General features: G+C 36.9%; 1 protein-coding gene across 4 annotated transcripts in view; it reads left to right on the top strand.

Moving 5' to 3' along the window:
* The window catches only part of Glce (glucuronic acid epimerase), a 112686-nt gene that overhangs the window by 73037 nt on the left and 30906 nt on the right, over positions 1-8743 (top strand). The gene's annotated exons all lie outside the window — the stretch shown is intronic.

The raw sequence follows: 8743 nt of genomic DNA, 5'->3' as shown, positions 1-8743 counted from the left end.
CCTGTGGGAATGATTTGAACTCCCATCTCTGGAGTTAGTACTGCTCTGGTGGAGGCACAGATGTCCAATCCTGCACTCCCTCTGGTTTGTCTAATGAGGGATCTAATGGATAATGTGTCCTGGGCACTATCCTGATGGTGTTGCTGGGTTCCTCCAGTGCCCCGTATATTTGTGGTCGTGGGCCCCGGAGCATTGGGCCCCCCTGTCCGTTTTTTGGCAATGGAGCCCGATGCTTTTCTTCACAATATCGTGGGTAAACACCTGGTCCTTGTCCGTTTTTTGATAACGGAGTACCCTCTATGGTGGTTTGAGAACCGCATTCATTAGCCCAATGTCTCCCTCTATGGCATCGTGGGCTAATACCTGGTACTCTACCCCTTTGATCATATCCAGTTTTGTTAAACCCTCCTCCTATGGAGCAGCTCCTTCTAAAATGTCCTGTTTGTCCACAATTGTAGCATGTTTTTGGCCTGGCACCTAAAGCCTGTTGTACTGCAGCTGCCAAGACTTACCCTTGTTCATTAATGTCTCTACATAATTTAATATATGTGTTTAAATCTCCATGTTTCCATGGTCTAATGGCCTCCCTGCACCATCTATTTGCTTGTTCATAGGCTAGCTGTTTAATTAATGGCATTGCTTGTTCTGTATCCCCAAAAACTCTGGTAGCTATTTGAATAAGCCTATCTACAAATTCAGCGTAAGGTTCATTAGCTCCTTGTATTACCTTAGATAATTGACCTTGTAAATCTCCAAGTCCTTGTAAAGTCTTCCATGCCCTAACCGCATCTGCAGCAATTTGTGAGTATATGGCAGGATCATATCCAATTTGTTGCTGCTGACCCTTTCCTAACAACATCTAGATTTCTCTGATGATAACCGGCTGCTGCATTTCGCCTAGCCGTCTCTGTGCAAAATTCCTGATTGGCAACCTTCCATAACAGATATTGTCCTCCATTTAGCACAGCTTTGCACATACTAGCCCAATCTGCTGGCGTCATGTCCCAGTTGGTAATGGATTCAACCATACTTACAGTGAAGGGTGCTTGAGGACCATAGGTTGGTACAGCCTCTTTCAGCTGCTTCACTGTTTTGAAATCTAGAGCATGGTGAATTCGCTGTCCTCCTGTCATCTCAAATACAGAGCATGCTAATCTTTGAGGTCTTGTCTCAGGATCCCATCTATCAACTATGGGGGTTGGGGGCCACCCAGCATATGTTGTCTCCATAGGTGGAGCTGTTGGTTGGACACTTACGCCCTGTGGTGATAGAAAGGTGTTAGTAGCAGCCTCCTGTTGTAACTTCTCCCCTGATAGCCCTTCCTCCTTTAAATTTTCTTCCTCTGTCTTACTAGCTCGAGAGACCTTCTCTTTTACTTGATCTAACATGTCTTCTACCATAGTCTGAACTGAAAGCTTTGGACTAGGCAAACAAAATCGTTTCATCATCCACAATGGCAATGTGCCAACTGGCAGAGTTCCTGGGTTTTTCTTTTCCCTGTCCCTTAAATCTTCACCATGATGGTCCCATTGTGATATATTCAACAACTCCTCCTTTAAAAGCCATGGGCTACATTTTTGTATTGTATCAACGTATGCCCTAACTGTTCTTGGTTTTACTGGGGTGCCTCCTTCCTCTAACCATTTACTTAACACTCTTTCGGTTTGTTTTTTACTAATTTCTGATCCCATATTTCTACTATAAAGATAACGCAACCCAACAAGATAACACAAAACAAAACCGAAACAGAATGAAACAAAAAGGGAACAAAAATGCATTGTATCAATTTTCCTATTTTCTTGAAATGTATATTCGTGGTCTATCTTTATCTCTTCCTCAGGGCCGAACAACTTTTCTAGCATCCTGTTTATTTCTAGGGGCAGGCAGCTTGAAACAGAAATGTAACAAATCAAAACAAGACACATTGTTTTTTGAAATGGTCACCCATTCTCTCGCCCCCCCCCCTCAGGGGTGAGCAATTTCACTTATCCCCAACCTGCAGGCGTTCCCCATACGGGCCACCAAATGCCTCATTCTGCTGGGCACAAATAACCGAGCCGCCACAAGGCACTTGTAGGTTCAAATAGGAACTACTTTATTGCCTGAACTCTCACCAGCACTCCACTCGCGCTCCCCGGGAACTCTCCCAGCCCTCAACTGGGGTTTGTGAGAACTCAACGGGAACTCTGTGTGAGAACTCAAAAGTAGCGGGCACCCAAGGCAGCAGTAGCCGCCCTATTGCCGGACAGCAGGGGTCTGTATACAACTGAATACACAGCCTGTTTCAATCCAGCATCATCCACTCACAGCAATTATACACAGCTTAACTTAATTATCATCATCTTAATGGCTCGCTGGCATCACCTCTCAACCACTCCTTATGGCAAAATGCCAGGCGCCATCCCAACTCGGCTGTGGCTCTCAACATATTATATGTATTTATCACATTTTCCTTATCCATTCAACTGTTGATGGATACCCATTTAGCTGTTGATGGATACATGAGTTGCTTCCGTGTTTTAAGTGTTGCAAATAATGCTGCTATGAACATGGGTGTATGGATATCTCTTTGATATCCTGTTTTCAATTCTTTTGGAAATATATCAAGAAATGGAATTGTTAGATTATAGGGTAACTCTGTTTCTAATTTTCTGAGTGACCACTATACAGTTTTCCATAGTGGTTGTATACCATTTTACATCCCAACCAATAGTGCATAACGGTCCAGTTTCTTGACATCCTCACCAAAACCTGTGATTTTCTGTTTGCTTGTTTGGGTTTGAATGGGCAATTATAATAGGGTGTGAGGTGGTATGTCACGGAAGTTTCGATTTGCATTTCCCTAATGATTAATGATGATGTGCACCTTTTCAAGTGTTTTTGAATATTTGTTTTATCTTTTTTGGAGAAATGTCTTTTCAAGTCCTTTGCCCATTTATGAATCAAGCTGTTTGCTTTATGTTGTGGTTCTTGTTGTTGAGTTCTCTTTATATTCTGAATATTAATCCCTTGTCAGATATATAATTTGCAAATATTGTCTCCTTTTCTGTGGACTGCTTTTTTTTTTTTTTTGCTCTGTAGATATTATCTTTTGATGTACAACATTTTAACATTTCATCAAGTTCAGTTTTTCTTTTCTTAGTGTGCTTTTGGTGTCATGTCCAAGAAATCTTTGCCAAATCCAATATTTTGAAGCCTTTCTCTGTTTCCTGATTATTTTTATAGTTTTGACCCTTACATTTAGGTCTTTGAGTTAATTTTTGTGTATGTTGTTCAGTAAGGTCCAGCTTCATTATTTTGCATATGGGTTTTCAGTTTTCCTGTCACCATTTGTTGAAAAGACTATTCTTTCCTCACTGGGTGGTCATGAAACCCTTATCAAAAATCATTTCACCATATATTCAAGAGCTTATTTCTGGGTTCTGTATTCCATTGGTCTCTGTCTACCTTTATGATAGTACAGTGCTTTTGTGATTACTATATGATTTGAAATCAGAAAGTGAGAGTTCTCCAACTTTTTTCTCTTCATCAAGATTGTTTTTACTGTTTAAGATCCCTTGAGTCCATGTAGAGTTTATAGTAGGTTTTTATATTTCTGTGGGAAAAACATCATGGGGATTTTTGTAGGGACTGTATTGAATCTGTAGACTGCTTTGTGTAGTATTGACATTTTTATAATATTATGTCTTCCAGTCCATAAAATATTGTATACATTTCCGTTTATGTCTTTTAAAATTTGTTCAACAATGTTTTGTAATTTGTATTTTACAAGTCGTTTACCTCCTTGGTTTAGTTAATTCCTGACTTTTTTTTTTTTTTCCTTTTGGTGCTGTAGACAATAGAATTTTTTTGGTCATTTTCTTTCTAGGTTGTTCACTGTCAGTATATAAAAATGTAACTGATTTTTGTTTGATGACTATGTATCCTGCCCCTTTGCTGAAATCTTAGTTGATTTTTTTAGTGAAATTTTAAATTCTTTTTTCATTTTCTTTTGTGTGTCTTCCATATCTGTTTTTGTTGTGGTTACCATGGATTACATTTAATATCCTATGTTGTAACACTCTAGTTTAAATTTATGCTAGTTTAACTTCAGTAACAAAAACTATGTTGTTGATGTCATAGATTAATACACATCATGTGCCCCAAAATTTAAACTTAGTTAAATGTGTTAGTCTCTCAAGTTGTATAGAAAACAAAAAAATGGCATTACAAACCATTGTTAAAATAATAATAAATTTTATAATTGCACATGTATTTACCTTTATTGTGATCTTTATTTCTTCTTACAACTTTAAGTTATTGTTTAGTGTCCTTTCATTTCACCTTGGCAAGACTCCTTAAGAATTTCTTGCAGTGCAGACTCATTCAGTTTTTGTTTATCTGGGAATGCCTTAAAATCTTCTTCCTTTTTAAAGGACCGTTTTGCTGAATATAGAATTCTTGGTTGACAGTTTTGTTTTTTTTTCTTCTATCACTTATCAGCCTACTGCCTGTAGCTCCCAGTTTCTGATGAGAAATCAGGTGATAATCTTAAGAATCTCTTGGGTAGAGTCACTTCTCTCAGTGCTTTCAAGATGTGCTTTTTCTTTTGTCTTTCAACAGTTTGATTATAATGAGTCTGGGAATGAGTCTCTAAATTCATCCTACTTGGAGTTTGTTGAGCTTCATAAACTTGGGAGGTTTTTTTTTTTTAATATCTTCAAATTACCTCTCTGCCCCCTTTTCTGTCTTATCTCCTGAAACTTCCATATTCATATATTGAGCCACTTGATGGTGTCCCATAGGTCCCTTAGGTTCTGTTTTTTTTTTTTTTTTCTTCAGTACTGGGAATTGAATCAGGGGCTCTTGACACTAAGCTACACTCCCAGTCCATTTTTATGGGTCTTGGTAACTTGTTGAGACGGGCCTCAAATTTGTGATATTTCTGCTTCAGCCTCCCAAGTCATTGGGATTATAGGCATGTATCACTGTGCCCAGCCTCTGTTCACTTTTCATCAATCTTTTTTTCTTTTCTTTTCTTTTCTTTTTTTGTTACTTAGACTTGGTAATTACTCTGACTCAAGAGGGCTCTGCCCTGAAGAGTATATGTATGTTAGGAGGTGTTTGAGTGTTGAGGGAAGAACCCTCTTGAATGGGATTAGTGACCTTCGAAAAGAGCTGGAGAGATGAAGCTAGAGCCTTTTGCCCTTCCACCCTCTTAGAACACAGTGTTCAAGGCTATTTAAAATGGCCAAACACATAGAAGTAGATTGGTGGCTGGCAAGGGCTGGTGGGAAGGAGAAATGGAAAGTTCTTGTTTGGTGGGTATGAAGTATCAGTTATATAATGATGATCTCTAAAGATCTCCCATGCTGCCGGGTATGGTGGTACATGCCTGTAATCCCAGCGGCTCTGGAGTCTGAGATAGGAGGATAATGAGTTCAAAGTCAGCCTCAGCAAAAAGTAAGGCACTAAGCAACTCAGTGTAGATCTTGCCTCTAAATAAAATACAAAAAATAGGGCTGGGGATGTAGCTCAGTGGTTGAGTGCCCCTGAGTTCAATCCCTGGTACCCCTTCCCCCACAAAAATAAAGATCTCCTGTGCTACATTGTGCTTATTATAGCTGATAAATACTGTTACTCTTAAAACTTTTAGAAAAAATAATAAATTTCAAAAATCCGTTTGTCTACTTATATTTGCTATAAATAATATTTTCTTTTTTTTAAGGAATATGTGATATAGCCATTAGTAAAGATTAGGCATGCAAGATAAATATATTCATAACAAATCTGAAAAATTCAATACTCAATCATGTAAAATTCTTAGTATTGTGCATCCAATAAAAATTATATATGCAAAAATTAAGAAAATATAATCCTTAGCCAGGACAAAAATTAACCAATAAGAGGAGAAAAAAATGATACATGATGGGATTAGCAGACAAGGACATTAAAGGAGATATTATAAATATACACCATATGTTCAAGATAGTAGAGGAGAACATGAATATACAAAGAGAGAAGTAGAAATTATTTATAAAGAGATGCACCCAAGGGGCTGGGATTGTGGCTCAGGGGTAGAGCGCTCACCTAGCATGCATGAGGTACTGGGTTCGATTCTCAGCACCACATACAAATAAATAAATTAATTAAAGAAAAGAGATACACCCAAATAGAACTTCTAGAGATGAAAAATACATTATCGGAATTGAAAAATGTAGTTTTTACGTTGAAATTAACAGCAATTTAGATACTGTAGGAGTAGAAGATAAGTTAAAATCTGAAGACATAGCAATAGCATCTGTCCAAAATGAAACACCAAGAGAAAAAATACTTGAAAGAAAAAAAAAGAACATCACTGGGCTATGGGACAATCAATATCAAGCAGTTTAATAAAATTTTAGGAAATCACATTGTAGAAATTAGTGGCAAAGAAAAAAACTCAAAAACATCCAGAGGAAAAAAAAACACCTTATATAACAGATAACAAATATGTATAAGTTATTTCACCCTTCTTGTCAGAAACCATGCATGCCAAAAGACAGTGAACTCTGATTCAACCTAGAATTCTTGCATGGCAAAAAAAAAAAAAATCTTTCCAAACTATAAAGACTTTTTGGATAAACAAAAACTAGGAGAATTTTGTAACCAATGGAACCACACTACAAAAAAAAAAGTTGTTAAAAAATGAAATGATATCAGGTGAAAATTTTTTTGCATTTGCAGAAAGGAATAAAGAGCACTAGGAATAGTTAATATGTGAATTATATAAAAACCTTTTCCCTTCATTCAAGAATCTGTTTAAAAGATATTTTTTAAAAAACAAAAATAACAATACATCATATGATGCATAACATAAATAGAAGTTTTAAAAGTATAGCTAATAAACTAGTAATGGAGATTAAATAAAACTAAAAATTGCTTGCCAAATAATGACAAAAAAGGAAAAGGAATGACACAAATAATGATCAAATAGCAAGATAATAGATTCAGATCCAAGTCTATCAATAATCATGTTAAATGTAAATGGTCTCAACATTCCAGTTAAAAGAAATTGTCTGATTAGATTTTTAAAAGAAAGACTAACTGGCATGGTGACACTCACCTGTAATCCCAGCTACTTGGGAGACTAAGGCATATGGATCCAAAGCCAGCCTGGGCAACTTAGCAATACCCTGTCTCAAAATTTTAATAATAATAAAAAAGACTGGGGATGTAGCTCAGTGATAGAGGGCCCCTGGGATTTATCCCCAGTATCACTAATTATTTATTAAATCTTTTTTGCATTTCTGACAAATATCATTGTTTTCTCTTATACTCTAAATTTTACCAAGTTTTCTAAACAGTCACGAATTTTGTTTGGATTTTCTACATATTATTTATTGTCCAGACATTCCTTAAAAAATATGTATCAGGTTGAGTACAGTGGCACATGCCTGTAATCCCAGTGACTCAGAAGACTGAGGCAGGCAGATCACGTATTTGAGGCCAGCAATTTAGCAAGGCAGTATCTCAAAGTACAGAAAGGGTTTGGGGATGTAATTCAGTGGTAGTGCACCACTGGGTCCAGTCCATGGTTACCTCCCTCCGGAAAAAAAAAAAATTCACAAATCAGATAGATTAATATTATATATTCATTGCACACTTGCAGCTTCTCAGCAAATGACCCCATTTTATTGTTTGTGTTTTTTTTCCTCTACCTCTTAAAAGACTTTTTAATATTTTTGTGAGCTTTTCCCACTTGAGATATATATATGTTCTACCTGTTTAAAAAACTTTTGTATAGAGTAAAGTAGGTTATTGTCTGAGTGATAATAGTTTCCTTTTATTTGCAAGAAAATAACAGTGATTCTCTTTAGGGAAACTTTTAGTATGTTGATGGGTCAAGCTCATTGTTTCTGTCTGGTTTGTATAGTATGGTAGAATGGTCATTTAATGCTTTTCTTATAGCTAGTGGCTGATCCAGTGCTAATATTATGTTCTTAATATTCTTGCTGTCCAGTAATATTTCTGGACAGTAGTTCCTAAGATGAGATACATAATATTGTGTTATATTACAGAATGGTTTTCTAGGAAAAAAAAATATCTTTTTTTTTTTTTTTAATTATTAGGGTTTGAATCCAGTAGCGCTCTACCAATGAGCTACATCCCCAGCTCTTTTTATATTTTATTTTGAGACAGGGTCTCTCTGAGTTGCTGAGGCTGGTCTTGAACTTGGAATCTTCCTGCCTCAGCCTTTGAGTAGCTGGGTTTACAGGAGTGCACCACCACACCTGACTGTGGAAAAAGGATCTTGATTTGTCTGTTTGTGCAATGAACTGGTATGACTGCATGGGGGTGGAGGACTCATATTCATGTGCCCATTTTTATTTGTCATGAAAATAGAAACCATTGACTTGTACTTTTATTCTGCCCATTGTCTTAAGGATTTCAAGTATATTTTTTAAAAACTGATGCTTTGCTTTCTAGTGTTCATTGTTGCAGAGATTAAGATCCTTTGTATTTGCTAAATTAGCTACTACTTTTTTTTTTCCCCTGTACTAGGAATTAAACTTGGGCTTGACCACTGAGCCACATCCCCAGCCCTAATTTGTATTTTATTTAGAGACAGGGTCTCACTGAGTTGCTTAGTGCCTCGCTTTTGCTGAGGCTGGCTTTGAACTCATGATCCTCCTGTCTCAGCCTCCAAAACCACTGGGGATTACAGGTGTGTGCCACCACGCCTGGCTACTACTTCTTTTTTTTTTTTTTTTTTTTTTGTTTT

This window comes from Marmota marmota, unplaced genomic scaffold, assembly GCF_001458135.2.
Source record: "Marmota marmota marmota unplaced genomic scaffold, marMar, whole genome shotgun sequence".
Taxonomy (NCBI): domain Eukaryota; kingdom Metazoa; phylum Chordata; class Mammalia; order Rodentia; family Sciuridae; genus Marmota; species Marmota marmota.
This window is presented reverse-complemented; position numbering and strand designations above follow the sequence as displayed.